We start from the raw sequence: 18,396 nt of genomic DNA on the forward strand, positions 1-18,396 counted from the left end.
TGGCGGGGGCACTACCGTGCCCCCATATTTTTTAATTTTTATACGCGAATCAAATATACAATTTCATATTACATAATTCAATGAATGAATAAGAGTTTGCATGGGATAATCAAAATAAGACAGTTAAATAATATGATTTACAGGATAATAAAATAAATAGATTTAAAATCAAGAAGTCGGTATTATTAGCAACGTCTTTGGTCATTAGCTACGTGTTTTGTTGGAATCTTAGGCGGTCGGCTGAAGCTTTTCCTCATTGCTATCTTCACATCAACTAAGTATGCAATTATACATCTCCGTCGCATGGCCCGTCCTCAGATGTAATTGCTAGATATGTTAAATCATGTCCGTTATACCGCGTGGAATTCCTGACATGGATAATTGCTGTCAGAAGACCGCTTGGCGTCGCATGCGCACGTGTACAGTTACGGTAACGCATTCATTCCATTTATGTATATCATATTCGCATAGTTCTAACATTTTGCTGTCGATAATCATATACATTGAGTGATTAAGAAGAATTCCAATTCAGTATAAGAATATGAATGAAGTCATCGAGACTAGTATATGTGATATAACTGAAGTATATCCATTATCCAGTATTACACGCTTTGTGTCAAACCTGTAACGTTTTCTAATTTTTATGACGTTTTTAAATACGAGTAAATAAGCACTACGTACTCACATGTTAAGATTTAATCTTTAGGAGTTGACCGAATAGTTAACATCAGAGCGGGTTTTTACGCAAATTTTCATTGCTGTAATGTAATGACGACCTTTTTGAATATAATTAACAAATAATTTGGTGGATTTGTTGACTTGTATAACTTGTATTTACCAAAAAAAAAAAAAAATACAGCAACTTTTATCACCTAACATATGTAAATATAAATCAAGATAACCTTTTAAAGGGGTCTTCAGTCTGTTAATCAATTTATATACCTACTAGCAACGCTTTGCGGTTTCACCCACGTAATTTCCTACTCCATCAGAATGATGGGATAAAAAGTAGCCTATGTTATTCTGGGGTACCGGCTATCTACGTACCAAGTTTCATTAAAATCAGTACATTTGTTTTTAAAATTCGCACAGAGATTCGCATTTATAATATTAGTAGTATATATTTATATTATTATAATTACCTAAAACTCGTCGAATTAAATTACATTACCCGCAAAATTAGATTTGAAAAGAAAACGATATTTAAATATCTGTTAAAATGTTGTTTTGGTAAGTATTTGCAGATGTTTTTTATAAATGTCTATAGGATTAAAAAAAAAACGTAAACAGGTTATACAAGAATACGAAAATGGGAATTTAGATATTATCTGTTAATATATTGTACATTATGTAATATTAATGTATCGACTAGTTGTTCTATTTCTAAACGTGTTTTATATTAACAAGTGTTTAACATTACCAGTTTCGATTAAACTAGAGCGTGATACCTACGCGTTTCTTTACTGCATTGACTATAACCGTTCCACCTTATACACGTTTTTATGACGAATTTGAAACTTCCTTAAGGCATAATTTTTTTATACCTTATTATTTTGTAATTACTAATGTTAATAATATCAGATATTGCCAATATTTGTTTTACAAGCTTCAGATTTAAAAGATAACGTTGCTTGAAACTGCATGCATTATATGCACATGTAAATAGTTTCCTCAGGCTGGAGCTACGGCCTGAGACATTGATTTCTTTATTTTTTTTTTTATAAATACATTGGAAATATCTCAGATACAGAAATAAAAGGATAGTATTATATTACATTTACATTGCAATTTGTGAACAATAAGTACATACATATACTTAAGAAGTACAAACCCAGGGGCTTTGAAGTTTAACGTCGACGTATCAGGGGTTATTATTATCAGACTTATTTAGACCACGACACGCCAGGGTTAAGCATTAATTAATAAATTGTAGTACAACTTGGCATCGTTCTTCACCATTAGATGCTGTTACGCAACGTAGCGTAATTAAATGCTGCCACGTTCTCGTAATTCGTATACCTACGCTACACGCGCTAGGTAGCGCGCACCACGCTCGGAGCACGGAATGAATTGCGTGAACATAAATATCCATATTATTTTCACGGAGTAACCCAACATATTTGGTATGATACTTCGTAAATATTGATTAAGCTTTTTTAGTTTGGATCTTATTGATTATTGGCATTGATATGTTTGTTTCGGTCACGGCATATTATATTACTTATAGAAGAACGAAGGTATGGGCAATAAAAATTGCCGAATCGTTTGAGTACACCTAATTCTACAAAACGTAAATACCGAAAGTCCTTTGTTTAATGTAACGAGGTAATTTCAGACAGTGACCACAATTTGTTTAGACATTAATTTAATTTTATTTGCCAATGACAATATTGTCTTTAGAATGCCTTCAATTTGAATATTTATTTAATTAGGCTGTAATCATACCTTAAATAACATAATACAAAAAATATGACCTCTAGATCATGTACTGCTGTAGCAATTATCTTATTTAAATAAAACTTTGAAGTCAGTTGTATTCTTTATTGTATACTCCAATAATAACAGAATAATAATAGATACATTAAATTTATGATAAAGTATGTACAAATACGGTCCTATCGCTGAAAGAGTTTCGTCCAAATAACGTTTGGTTATAAGGCACAATAGAGCAACAGCGAAAGCAGAAAGTGCACAATGGGAAAGAAAAAATAAAGAAATATAAAGAAATAACATCATGATAGTGTTATGATAGTTTATTATTTAACAATATACTTATTTAACAATATACTCGTAACTTTATACAATACATTTATAATATCAGTTGTTCTACTGAATACATCAAAGTTTACCCTTATTGACAAAAACGTATTTTCAATCACATTACGACTATATATCCTAATACCGTCCATTATGATAATACGCTACTATATAGGATATGTTTCGTTATAAATTTATTTCCCGTTATTCTCATTATGGCGTCGATAGTTGTTCGTTGTAAGACTCAAGTCGGTGTTTGCTTTCTCCACGCTGCATGTAAATGCCCTTCGTTGTTGCTCCGGTACACAATCAGGGTTGAATTGAATTGAGGGAGATAGTGCTTTTCCTATTCTATAAAACAAAACAATATTATAGTCATTTAACTTTTTCTATATCGAGGCTTTAGTGTTTTCTTCTTTGTTTTGTTTTAAGTCTTTTATAATAAACTTACCTAACTCAAAGAGATGGTTATTTAAGCGTTTGCTAACTTGTGGGCGACCAGTTAATTTGAAAAAACAATATTTGTATTCGTTGATGATAATGCCTATTTGAATAGATAGGTAGAGCTGGCATCGCTGATCAGAAATGACGACCAATCTAACAATTATCTATAATGACGATGTTATAAATGACATATGTATAAACTGTGATGTAGGCGTAGTTTCGGATGTACCCATGTTGTCCTTTTATAGTAAACATTGTTAGTTAATAATGTTTTCATTGCAAACTCAATTTTCATCTGGTATCAAACACGTAATTGTGAATTTTAATTAACTTCTTTTGAAAACTTGAACATTAACCTGACATTCTGTTTTTTACTAATCAAAGAAAATTTACAATAAAATATATAATTGTGTTTGCTCGCAAACGAAAAAAACCGACCTCTATTACATCGACAAGTAATACAACGTAAGTAGACGAAAAAAATTAACAAACGCACTAGTCGTCACTGCGACTGCACTGTTTCCCTTAATTTCTCTAGGATTCCATAGGTATAACATTTGAGGTATCTACTTTTCAACAAAAAAAGAATGATCAAAATCGGTTCATAAACGACGAAGTTATCCCCGAATATACATAAATATATATATGTACGGTCCATTTGAGTAGCCTCCTCCTTTTTTGAAGTCGGTTAAAAAGGATATGTGTAGGCATCGTAACCACCCCGACGCTAGCGTGGTATTGATAGCGTATGGAAACTGGACGGTATTATAAAAAATATTCTTTCAGATTAATGTCCTCCGATTTGCAATGTAAAATTGTAATTTTTATTTTATTTATTTATTTAATTTAGTACTTTGTGTGATTAAAAAAACGAAATAGTGAAAAGTATTTATTGTTTACATTCCGTTATAATAAATCGATATAAATCACTGCTGTACTGCATTGCGATCGCGTTTATTATCAAACGTCAAAATCTCTCGCTGTGTATAAATTGTGTAGGTACAGTTTGCAGAGATCGTGCGAATTTACGTCGTTGCCCATTCGTTTCAGCGCCGCCGGCCGTCTACACGCAGTCTAAAACGTCATATCTATATACTTTCGACCTCCAATATAAGTTTTTTTTTTCTCAAATAACTTATTATTATATATGTGGGTGGGTGGTATCGATAGCTACGAAAAATATTTGACCATGTGTTGTATTATGTTTTTGAATCGGTCAAAATATTTGAATACGGCACGTTTTTATTATTTCCAAACCCAAATTTATTAATTTCTAGATCTGTTGGTCTAGCTTAAGCTTTTGAAATAGAAGTCAAACCAAATCTAGCCTAGAATAAATGTTCACGTAATAATGGTAAAACAGGACGTTTTAATTATTGTCAGCGGGTAGGTTACGAGTTTTCCAAAATTATTTACTTTTTTTACTAAAGATTAAAAATACAAATAAATAAACTGATTTTAAGTAATTAATTAGTATACTGTAGTATGATGTATATTATAAAGAACCTAGTTATATAAAACTGTTGTGATATAAAATTTGAAATTAACATGGTTATTTTTATTGCTAAAGTTATTCAAAAACGGAATATTTACCATGTTATTTATTTTCATATTGCGGAGCTCGATATTTTTTTTTAATAAATAATAGATAAATAAATATCTTATAACATACACACACGGTTATTTGTTCCTATGGTAAGCAACTTAATGCTTGTGTTATAGGTACCCCCTCCCCCCCCAGAGACACCCGGTATATGGAAATAATACATTAATAAATACAAATTTTACACCCCAGACTCAGATGAGAATCAAACCCACAGCCCGTGGAGCAGAAAGTAGGGCTCTACAAAATGCGCCAACGGGCTAGTCAAATTTCGACTACGCTACTAGCTACGAATATCTTGTTCACAAGACTTGTGATATTTGAAATGGTGAAAACTCATTCCAAACAAATAAATACGAAATTCATAAAAAGATTATTCGCACTTGACCTTGATTTTTTTGTTACACTTAAAAGGTATCATTGTAGTATACTTTTAGCAGAAAGGCGCATGAAGAACAAACTTTGGTTTTTAACAAATCGAATACATATTTTAAAAGTTGTTCTAGTTTTGATATTATCAGCTTTACTTGATAAATAAAACACGTTAAAATAAGATTATTTATAAGCGTAGGCGGTAGAACTCTTCCTGTTATCTGATCAAGATATTTCTCATATATGCAAATATTTAACGTTCTTCATAAAATTAATATCAACGAGGATGAAACAACATATTTATGCTAATATATTTGTGTTATAATAACACTACGGTTAGAATGACAACTAGTTAGATTAAAAGTTTTCCCGAAAAGTTGTATAACTGTGTTTTATAATTTATTTGTAGCAGCGGTGTTGTTTACTCTCCTTACATATATTTATTTTACAATAACAACTAAAGAAAAGAGGTCTTAATTTTTTATCTGACTACAAATTAAAAAAAAAACTCGTCTGTTGTTGTTGACAGACAATGTGTGTCCTATGACACTTTGCCCCATAGAACAATGGTTTCATTACGGTAACAATAACAGTCAACTTGCGGTCACTCCGATTCTCATTCTGCGAGGGGTATGATATTGAAAAACCATTATTTAATTGAATCCCGTCGCCCCTTCCGGCTCCATATATTCAGGACGTATTTATTTGCACTCTATTATGTTATATAGCAACGTTTACAATGACACAACCGGTCCACAGAAGGCTGTGTAGCCTACCTATAAGTTATTACCGAGTTGATATATAAACAGCACGAAGCAGACACAATAAACATGAAGTTTTATTACTTGGCCGTGTTCCACGCACGAACGTTAAACCCGCGTATTTACAGGATAGTTTGTTGTGCCAGATAGGGTGGTTTCAACGAAGCAGGAGCTCAGTCGCGTATGTGTGCTTCATATTCACGTTCTACTAATACTAAGAAATCAGTATGTACGTATTTAAGCTGTCATTATTTTAAATTGCCGACGTTCAAATTCGATTAACTTAAATTTGAAAGCAAGGTCAAGCTTACTTGATTCTGTACTGTAATATCAAACGAAATTAAATCATAAAGAACTGTAAAGCAGGGAGTGTAGCATCTTAATAATTAAAAGAAATGAGTTTTTTGTAGTTACGGGAATCTCGAATGAGGTTGGAAAATCAGTATAAGTATTTTTTTTAACTGAATCGAAATAACCTGAAATTAGCGCTTTTTTAAAAAAAAATCTTTATTTCTTATAGATGAGTATTTTTTATAGTGGAGTATGGATGTTATGATGTTATATTTTTTGCTAGTTTTTGTGGGCAGTAAAATCACAAGATTATTAGATAAAATCACAAGAATATTTGTTTAAATATAAATATGAGCATCATTCGGGATCGAACCGACCGTCGGTATTAAATTAACACTTCGACATCACTATACCAGAATTCTAATAATTTCAGCTCATTCAATACTTTTCAATAATAAATTTAGTATTTTTTTTGACATTTAGGTCTCGAAATATAAAATATAAACAAATATTAGAAATCAGTGTATATAGCATAAATTTTTATTGTACTACTTTATATTTGAATTGCTAAGTTGTAACCTAACCGTCTCTCAATGAGCACCAGCTTGCGGCGTGCACGGCGTGGCGCGTCGCCCGCGCCTCCCTCTCGAGCTTTCTCGACACGTGTACAACCGGTATTATTTGGCCTGGAGTAAATTACTTTAGACTTGTATATATTTGCGAATCAAATTATTTTATTTAACGTTTTCCTCAAAACTTACAAATGAAAGTTTATTTTTAGATTAAGAGGATTGTTGGTTTAAACATTTTTTTTTTACTTGTGATGAAATAAATGTTTATAATAATTAGTATTAATAAAAATTATGTTAATCCTGAGTAATCATTCAGTTACGTCATTATTAAATAGGTGAAAATAACAATAACTTATTAGTTAATAAAGCAAAAAGTTCTTAGATACTTTTATGTTCATGAATATATTTTTATATATGTATAAATTATTGCTAATTATTGCTTCCAGGACATAAATATTACTGAATCAGCTTTCACTTTAATTTGTTGGTTGTACGAGTAATTAGCGTATACACCTATGTAACGCATAATTATGATTCAAATATAGTAATACTTTAGTAGAGTTATTTTTGGTATAATTAGTCCATCAAAATGACACCAGTACTTAGTGTTTCTCTCATCATCATCATCATAATTAAGGATGCTGAGAAAATTAATAACTGGTTTCAAAATTACTTCTAAACATTAAATAACCATCAAATTAATATTTAAAACAACTTTTTAAAGTTCGTTGACTTTAACAAAACAATAATAACCTAAAATTTGATTTTATCATAATACCTATATATTTTATTTCCATCATAAATTTCTAAAAACATGGACACTCCAGTTTTCAAGCATAATCAACAAACAGTATGTAATGATAAAGTGCTATAGTTTGGATTTCAACAAACAATTTGGAACGTTTACTTGAAGATTAATCAATATTGGCATTTAGCATGGGAAGCATTGCTTCAGTAGCGAGTGCCAGCGGCTCACACTCAATGGTACACGGATACTGCGGATAGTGGATAGTTTTGTCTGATAGTTACAAATGGACGTCTGCCAACTCGAATAACAAATGCGACTGCGTTTCGACTGCGATAATAGTTAAATGCCAAAATAAACGATGCCCTGAAATGAAAAAGTATTATTCCACTACTACAATTTATTTTTAATGTGTACGTATTTCGTTATCGAATTTCATCTTTTATGAAATGCATATTACGCAGAACTAAAAATTGGCAAAGCGAAATATGTCATGGTTTGAGAATATATTTAGGGCAAAATAAAAATAAATGCAGTTGCATTTGCATAGATATTATATTTATATGAGTAACCAAACTTTATTTACTAATAGAAATAATATGAGTAATCCCTTCAGGAAGAAATGAGCTTCCTAATTGTAACTTTCAAATGATATAACGATGTCTATTTTGTTTTATCTGGAAGTTTTGTAAGTTATTCTTATATACGTAAATATAGCCTCTTGTCGGATTGATTACGGAAAAAAAGGAAAGAATGATGTTTTTTACATCACGAAATAGAGTGCTTTATAACTTTTCCAGTAAACTTTCGTTGGTTGTATTGAACTATTGTTTAGTTTTCGTAGACCTATTCCTAGACCTATCTAAGTTGTCTTAGAACTATGAAAGTTCATGGTAAAAATATTATTGTCTAATCTTTACGTAATATTTATTATTTTTTATTTATAAGGTTTATTTATAAGTATATTGAAATAAATATTATACAGCCAACTAGTCCACTTAGTTCCAGTCATAGCGTTAAAATCTAAGAGTCATGGTTGACTACATAATTAATTACATGCTTTTGTAATATCAAGATTAGTTTATTATTATTTAAACTATTTTTCTAAAGAGCTCTGCAATGACCAGTGTTTTCCAACAAGGTAGTCCTAAAAACTATGAAAATTTTTCAATAATATTTTATATGTACTTATTTCCAAATCGTACCCGCTATAAAATTTTACTTTTTTCACTCGTTTTAAAATCTTTCTATATACATTTGAACTTCATTTTAAATTGCGTTATATTACTGCTGTACGTATACTAACTAGTACGTTACTGTCTAACTTTTATGCAACAGTTGAGTTCCGATGAACAGCTTGTTTATGCATAACATTTGAATATTTACATTTATTATTGTAGATTAAATACGTTCTATTTTGCAAGTGTTACTTAGATTACTAAAATCAAATTGAACTGGTATTTGAGATACTAATAATTAATACATACATACATACATATAATCACGCCTCCTTCCCGTACGGGTAGGCAGAGACCACTTCTTTCCAATTGCTACGATCCTTACATACTTCTTTCGCTTCGTCCACTTTCATTATTCCCTTCATACATGCTCTTCGGTTTAGGGTACTCTTGACCTGGCCTTTTTTTCAAGACGTGCGCCTAGGTCTACCCCTTCCAACCCTTCCATCCACACTCGCCTTATACACTTTTTTCGTCAATCGTTCTTCACTCATTCTCTCGACATGACCAAACCATCTGAGCATACCTTTCTCAATTTTTGTCACTACATCTTTCAGACCATGTTTCCTTATCTATTTCTTATCCTGTCACTCAGTTTAACTCCTATCATACTTCTTAACGCTCTCATCTCAACTGCATTTATTCTGCTTTCATGTTTCTTCTGCCATACCCAACTTTCACTTTCGTACATGAGTGTCGGAACCAACACCCCCTCATGCACAGCCAAACGAGCCTTGTTAGATACCGCCCGACTGCTCATAAAGGAGTGCAAAGCTCCATTCACCCTGTTTTCTACATTCACTCTTCTTTCAATATCACTCTCACACTTTGAACCCAGATACACAAACTCATTCACCTGTTCAATTTTTTCATCTCCAATCACGATATTGCAGTCTGTCACTGCCTCATCTCTTTCAAACACCATCACTTTCGTCTTCTTTACATGTTATAATAATTAATAAGTACTTTATATATATATCTTATCTATCTATATTCGTGATCAATTTGGGTCGTAAAGTGTTATAAACAACGAATCGTCGCCGGGTCGACACTCTGACACAGATTCTATTTAATTCTACAAGCAGTAATCGCAATGGATGCTAAATATAATTTACACATTGGCATTCTCCCCACGGCGCCGGCCCTCTGACGGCGAGTACATCCTCACACGCATCCAAATAAGCATGTGGCATCCCTCTGGCCTACGGATGAGTGCTTAATTTTATGTTCTGGATAGTAATTCGTTATAAAACAATGGCGTCGAATGAAGCATATGAATACATATGCAAGACAGCTTACCTCTTAACCTGTTGAGAATAGGTAAATGGTTATGAGCGGGGTGTATGCGCTAATAATACTCATTCTATTATTAAATACGCGCTCATACGTGACTCGATGTAGCTATTACGATAACAATCTCTGTAAGTACATAATGTTTGAACTCTTAGTTTTATAGAAGACTAGCTGTGCCCTGGGAATTCACCCGTGTTAATTTGAGCAAAGCTTACTAAAATATTTTCAAGCCAATACTGTACAACTCGGGGGACATACACAGGCGCGCGGCGTGACGCTGCGTCGTTTCATTTGATCTTAACATTATCTCCTAAATTATGCGACCAAATTAAATTCTATAAAAAGATAAATTTTATCTTCATAAAATTGCCCTATTGATGGAGTACTTTTCGGTCGTAAGGATTCATATGGCTGGCTAATAATAGTGCAATTAAATCACCGTTTCATTTTTTGTGATCATTAATTCGTTGCAGAGTTTTTTTAAACTATGATTCTTCTAAGATATTAATTAAAATCAAACGAATTCTTGAATAATTTAATTCAAATAGAAAAATTTTGATTTTGATCGAAGCGGGATATTATAATGCCTGTAGTCCTGCCTCGATAAATGGACTATCCAAAACAAAAATCATTTTTCAATTCGAACTGTTAATTTTTATTATTGCATTTAAACAAACAAATAGACAAACTTTTCTGCTTTATAAAATTAGTATAGGTCTAACTAATACTTGATTTCAAACTAAAATAGGAATTAGGAATATATATTCGTGGATAAAGAATGAGATCCTAACACAAAAGACAAACTATCTATTCTTATTTCAATGCAATTGAAGTCGCGTGTGTAGGACACAAGATCATACGATTTAATAATTAAAACGAATCTGAGTATTTCCACAATTTGAATAATTTATATTAATTAAAGGAAAACGTTTTCACTACTTTAGAATAAAGCATCAAGCAATTGTGTTTGGCTTATGGAATGTAACATCGATATCGATTCGATAACAAACAAAACAAACTTATTTAGACTGTAGGGTAACTTGGGGTTATTCAAATCGAGCTGAATTGGCAAGTTCGATGTCATGGTAATACAATGCCATAGATAATGAACTAAATGGATGGAGAGCAGTAATGTAAACAACGGGATAACCACTAGCGGGTGCACCTCGGCCCACCAGCTTAATGAAGAGATTTGGCACGACTGCACGAGCTTTAACGGTTTCCGTCTACAGATATACCCGCACTTCTGCTTTGACGCACAGCTTAATAACAGTTAAGCGCCCAATAGCATTATTAGATATTATGTGTAATCAATAAGTAATATGAACCTCAACCAATTCGAATATTAAGTGTGTTATTTGACATCAATATATTAATTAAATATATTATTAATTAAAACTGTGTGTTTATTTACTTTATTAAAGAAGAAGAAAGAGTGATACACCGTTTTTTTTTATATTTTGAATTGAAATCATGCAGCAGATTCGCACAATTCGTCATAAGCCCTCGACTAATTCACTTTTTTTTTATCAAATTGAAGAGCGTTTCCAATTTACTACGATACTCAACATAGAAACGTCAATCTAAATAGCGGTACTATATGATTTAATTTCGATTATTTCTAGCGGCGCTACATAACTCATGCATATATTGTAGCAAAAAAAAACAAGAATACCGTTTTGTCACGCGGTCAATAGTGACCGGCAGTCACACACACAGACACCGGTGTAGATCTTATTGAGTCAGAATACGTGTCACACACACCTCTTGAAGGCAGTGTTGCATTCAGACTTCTACTTACAATAATGCTTATTTGCTTTATTTTAAATACTTTATATGTGTTTATGCTAACGAATACTACTAAACTTTAGTGTAGATTCGATATTTCCAATCTTTCAATTGAAAATCACTAAAATAAATATTTTATTCTTATTTAATTAAAATTAAACAAAATAAGTTGCCATACTAATTAGCTTAATGCGATATTTTTAAAGCTATTGATTAGTAATAAACGTCTTTATTAAATGATGCATATGATAATAAACAAGATACATGTGTGAAATATTTTGAAAACACCTTTTGGTATATATCTTTATTATAATTTCAAAACAGGTGAATTATGGTTACCCTCTCTACCTACGAATATAATATACATCTTTATTATAATTTCGAAACAGGTGAATCATGGTTACCCTCTCTACCTACGAATATAGTATACATTGATAACGGCGCACTAACTGTCGCTGCTCGTACTCCCAATTCTATTTCATTTGCATACTCCACTTCAGTGCCGTGTAATACCACCTTTACATGTCGCATTGACTACTGATGGGTATCAAGAGGGATCACTTGCGGTGATTGCGGGTACAGAACGGTAAAATATAAGGTTATTTCAAACAGAGGTTTGTTTTCATTATGGTTTGTATTTAAAAGCAATATCATTATTTTTGTATTTAATATTAAAAAACGAGAGGATCAATTTCGTAATATATAATTTAAAGAAGTAGTATATAAGTAGATAGTAAGGTAAGTAATTAAATTGGCAAAATGAATAGGAGAGCTGGGCAAAACATTAAAGAAATGTGATCTTACCAAAATTAAAAAAAAAATATATATTGCACCGAAAGAGAGCTCTTTCCACATTGTGTTTGTAGGTAAACTGAAAATGTTGAAATATTTAATGGACCACTTTTGAAATATCTTCATTCTAACAAAATAATAATAAATAAAATCGGACTACCTTTCAGTGAATTGGAACTAAGCATACAATCTGACTTTCATATAGTTATATGAGAATAGTGTACAAGTCCAATGTACACAGTGTTCTTGCTCATAGTATGAATTTATATCACGTCTTGTTTCATATAAAGCCAGTCAGACAAACTAACAAAAACTAAAAAATTACATTGTGTCACCAGTAGCGATTTTAGAGTGCCCTCCGATTGACTTCATCTTCAAATTGTCGAGATTAGAAAATAAATTAAAATACATCTTGTAATAATTAACTAATCATTATTATTTAAGTTTGTAAAACGATAAAACATTTTTAAGGGGCAAGTTTATATAAGGCTATTTCAACTTTTAAAGTGTCATAAGAAACACATAAACATTTAGGTACCCGAAAAGAGCCGAAAATAAGAGCGAAGAAATATTCAAGCTTACCTTAGATATTCAAGCGAAGTTGACCCTTAAATATCGTAATTACAGGATTAAAACTTTTTATCAAATGAGTAAACAAACTAAGCTAAAATAAGCTAGCTATTGTTAGGAAAGCGTGAAAAAATATTTTTATAAACAAATATAGTAATGGCCAGACTCAACATAAACTTAATTTAACTTCAAATTAAGAACAGATACCAATAAAAATGCAGTCTATTCTTTACCTAGACAGACTTTTTTTCTAAAATAGGAACAGATATATATATATATATATATATATATATATATATATATATATAATGTATATATATATATAATATATATATATATATATATATATATATATATATAATGCACGATATATATGCTAAATAATCAAAATGACAATATTTCAAATCGATCACGAAAAAACGAAGTTCAAAATGTCAATATCAAACTTTTGGAAAATAATAATTTTATTCCACATTTGGGTCTTTCAAATGAATTTGAAATTGTACATAACATAGGGGACATAGTTTGTACTTTGTTGAAAACCTTTAAGGCCAATAAATGAATGAATGAGCAATTTTGATGACAAATCATTCCTCATCATTCCAGCCTATTGCAGTCCACTGCTGGACATAGGCCTCCACAAGTTTGCGCCAAAAATGCGTGAACTCATGTGTGTTGCCCATTGTCACCACGCTGGGCAGGCGGGTTGGTGACCGCAGGGCTGACTTTGTCGCACCTTAGACGTTGCTACCCGTCCTCGATCTGTGTGTTTCAAAGCCAGCGTTTAGATGGTTATCCCGCCATCGGTCGGCTTCTTAAGTTTCAAGGTGGTAGTGGAACCTTGTTATCCCTTAGTCGCCTCTTACGACACCCACGGGAAGAGAGGGGGTGGCTATATTCCACGGGAAGAGAGGGGGTGGCTATATTCTTTGGTGCCGTAGCCACACAGCACATGATGACAAATACTAAATATGAATGTAAAATTTAACAACCACTATCTATATATGTTTCAAATGGATACAAAACGTGCAACGAGCGCCGAAAGATACGTTTAATTACTTCAAAAAAAGGAGGAGGTTACTCAATTCGACCGTATTTATATATATTTATGTACGTTCGGGGATAACTTCGTCGTTTGTCAACCGATTTTAATAATTCTTTTTTAGTTGGAAAGAAGATATCCCCGGTGTGGTACCATGAAGAAAACCAGAGTCTGATGAAGGGATCATAAAGAAATCTAGGGAAACTTTCGAAAATCTGCATAACTTTTTACTGGGTGTACCGATTTTAATGATTTTTATTTAACCGAAAGCCGATGTTTATCATGTGGTCATATTTAAATTTCATCGAGATCTGATTACAACTTTTTGAGTAATCTTTGATAATGCGTATTTACTTGACTATTTTTTCATCTACCTACGTTGTATTACTTGTCGATATAATTGAAGTCGGTTTTTTTTTCGTTTGCCTGCAAACACAATTATACCCATTCATTTGCTTATGATTTGAATGAGAAACGCAAAACAGGAATATATATAATTTGACTAGTATATCAGGTTAATATGTTAATGGTGACTTTATTATTTTTAGACATAATTATAATAAAAAAAACTCTTAGAACTCTAATAATAAAGACCGTGAATACAATTAGAAAAACGACAAAAAACTCGGCGAGCAATCTAGCTTACTTTTAATTGGATGAGACTACTTTTTTTTAAACGACACATTTTGCACCTAGAGCTTTTTTTCTAACAACACTTATATGAAAATGAAATTTAGTTATTAGGCTTATTAAAGCTTTTAATTTAGAAAAATTTTATTGCTCAATTTGCTATTATGTACGAAAGTAATGGCTTACTCATATAATTTATTACACCATGAAATATCAGTTAAGGTAAAATTTTAAGTTTCCTTTTTGTAAGCACGCCATTCGGTCATCCAAAGGTTAATTGTAATCAAAATTTTTATTTAAAGAAAGTCTTTCTAGATTTTTGTAAAAAAAGTACAAATCGACGGTATTTTTTTTTCATTAAGGCATTTCTTCTATAAAAATTATTAAGTTTACAACATTATTTATTCCAAACATTCTATCCAATTATTTATTCCATATACTCCCCATCAATACTTATTATAAGTAATACTTGTTTGATATTAGTACTGCTTACTACAAAGCATCATATTATGTAGATTTGTTTTCAAAACTGTTTCATCATTTGATTATAAAAGGATCACAGATAACATTAATTATGTTTAACCACATAATTAAAGTAACTTTATCGGTTTGATTGACCTCATGGAGTCGTAGAGCTCAATTTTACATTCAGTCAGTCAGTCAGTCAGTTCAGTTTATTGTAGTCCACTGCTGGACTTAGGCCTCCCGAAGATCACGCCAGACATTCCGGTTTTCCGCAATCCTCAGCCAGCCTACACCGGCAACCTTACATAGATCGTCAGTCCAACGGGCTGGAGGACGTTCCACACTGCGTTTGCCAAGACGCGGTCTCCACTCCAGGACCCGTCTGCTCTATCGGTCCTGTGACACAGATGACCAGCCCACTGCCACTTTAACTTGCTAATTCTGTGGGCTATGTCGGTTACTTTCGTTCTCCCGCGGATAGTCTCATTTCTAATCAAATCTTTAAAAGAAACCCCAAGCATAGCCCATTCCTTTGCACGTTGAGCGACTTTAAACTTGTGGACCAGTCCCTTCGTCAGTGTCCACGTCTCGGCTCCGTATGTTAACACAGGCAGGACGCATTGCTCAAAGACTTTTGTCTTCAAGCATAGTGGAATCTTCGAAGTGAAGACTCGACGAAGCCTGCCAAATGCCCCCCAGCCCAACTGAATCCTCCTATCGGCCTCCTTCTCGAAGTTGTTGCGGCCTAGTTGGATAGTATGGCCTAGGTAATCCTGAAGAACTTCGAGAAGGGTACCATCGACCGATACCGGTCTTGGTATGACTTGGTCATTAAACATAACTTTCGTCTTGTTCAAGTTTATACAGAGACCGACACGTCGGGAGGACTCGTTTAGGCCCGCCAGCATTTAGCCTAACTCATCCAACGTCTCCACAAAGATGAAATATCGTCGGCGAAACGAAGGTGAGAGATGAATTCACCGTTGACGTTGATGCCTCGTTACCCCCAATCTAAGCAGCATCTTTCAGCATCCTTCAGCGCAGTGGTAAACAGTTTCGATGATATTACATCTCCCTGTCTTACCCCACGCCGGAGGGAAATAGGTCTTGTTCTCTGGTCCTGGGCATGAACGGTCATCGTCGCCGCGTCGTACATACATCTCAGTACCTCGATATATCGCCAGTCGATATTACATCTCTGCAGAGAGTCCAGAACAGCCAATTTTACATACTTAAGTTTTAATTTTTGTACTTATATAAGTGTAGGTATTTTAAGTGGCAAAAATAAATCTCAGTGAATACAATTCAGGTGCTATTTTCTTGAGCGGAGCGGTGTCTCACGCCTTTGTTCCAGTTAACATACGGCGCGTTCGACCGCCAACGACTCTGGCATAATCTCAGCCAATTGACCTAAGCGAGAGTAATTCAAAGGTAATCGATTTATTCCAATTTGTTATTTGAGGAATACTTCAAAGTATTCTTCTGATAATACAGATAAATATCTGATTTTATTATAACAAATGAAGTAAAAACTTTTCATTGTATTTTAATATTTTCTTGAAACGCGTTGTCTGTTTTAATAGTGGATGTTATAACCATTATTTGTTATAAAAATTTATATTTATTTAATAAATTATAATTATCTCTTTATCTAGACATGTAATAAGTGAAAAACGATTTTTATGTAGAAATATATTAATGTCTAACTATATATTACTTTGTGTTGGCGTAACTTGCTTGGTACTTTTGTTTTGGACAATCAATGATGAATTGGTCACGACGAAGTGAACGTGTAGTAGTTAATATTAAAACTTGTGTATTGGCCGATATAAATGAGGCAAACGTCGTACATGATTGACCTATTTTGTTGACACGAATCAGTGTGGGTCTATTCAATGCCATGGACGATAATAAAATAAATTGGTTTGTCAAAAAGGAAATGTTGAAAACAATAACTATTAAAGTGTATTTGACTTTAAGGTGACATTTTTTAAGATAGTTGATGCTCTAATAGTAAATACGGAGTTTTTTTCTGATTCTTCTCTGCAGACACTGGTAGTCACATCAATATTTTTTTTTTTTTTTTCCTTTATTTTAGGCCTGCGATCAGTCGCCTAGACTATAATCAGGTGTGTTGCAAGAGATTAGTGTTTCGAGAGATAGAGCCACTGCTCCATCTCCCCTTAGTAAGGCAGCACATCGGCTCTCTTGAGTCTTCTAATTGGATTTGGTTGCAAAAGCATACTGGATAACGGGTTAGGATGAGTTGTCAAGCGGTCCTTGTAGTTGGCTGAATATCGTTTTGCTTCATCCAAGATGGTTGGGATTTCCAGATACTCGTGAATTTCCGAGTTGCGAGCATACCAGGGCGCCGAGGAAAGTGCCCTTAGAATATTGTTTTGGGCTCTCTGCAGGCACATAACGTTGGATTTGCTGGCTGTCGACCACAGTTGGATTCCATATGTCCAAATCGGTTTTATTATGGAACAATATACCCTGAGCTTGTTGGATAAGGATAAGGCAGACTGTCTACCGAGGAGCCAGAGCAAATTTTTAAATCTTAGATTGATTTCATTGCGCTTCGTTTTTATATGATCTTTCCATGTCATCCTCCGGTCCAGGTGAAACCCTAGGTATTTGACGCAGGTTGATTGCGGCAATGTGTCTGGGCCTAGGTTGACCGGGGGGCATGTTTCACGTCTTAGGGTAAATGTGATGTGGTGAGACTTTGGAGCGCTTGCTTTTATGCGCCACTTAGTCAACCAAGCATTGGTGGCATTGAGCTGGCTTTGCAACAATCTGCTCGCTTCATTTGGATCACGATCACAACTGAGGAAGGCCGCATCATCGGCAAAAGTTGCAACAGCTATGTCAGATGACTGGGGTAAGTCACTAGTAAATATGTTGTAAAGGATCGGACCAAGTACAGATCCCTGGGGTACACCGGCTGTGCAGCTATGAAGGGAAGATCTTGCGTCTCGGAGCTTGACTTGGAACTTTCTGTCGCTGAGATAAGATTCCATCAGCAGGTAG

At 33.4% G+C, this 18,396-nt stretch overlaps 1 long non-coding RNA gene across 1 annotated transcript; it reads right to left on the bottom strand.

Moving 5' to 3' along the window:
• Window positions 1-2,527: 2,527 nt before the first annotated feature.
• On the bottom strand, window positions 2,528-10,115 carry LOC123669635. Its single transcript, XR_006745784.1, has 2 exons — window positions 10,083-10,115; window positions 2,528-3,108 (listed from the first exon to the last, which is right to left on the bottom strand). It is a non-coding gene; the product is annotated as an uncharacterized LOC123669635 (long non-coding RNA).
• Between the last annotated feature and the right edge of the window lie 8,281 nt (window positions 10,116-18,396).

Source organism: Melitaea cinxia, chromosome 1 (assembly GCF_905220565.1).
Source record: "Melitaea cinxia chromosome 1, ilMelCinx1.1, whole genome shotgun sequence".
NCBI lineage: Eukaryota > Metazoa > Arthropoda > Insecta > Lepidoptera > Nymphalidae > Melitaea > Melitaea cinxia.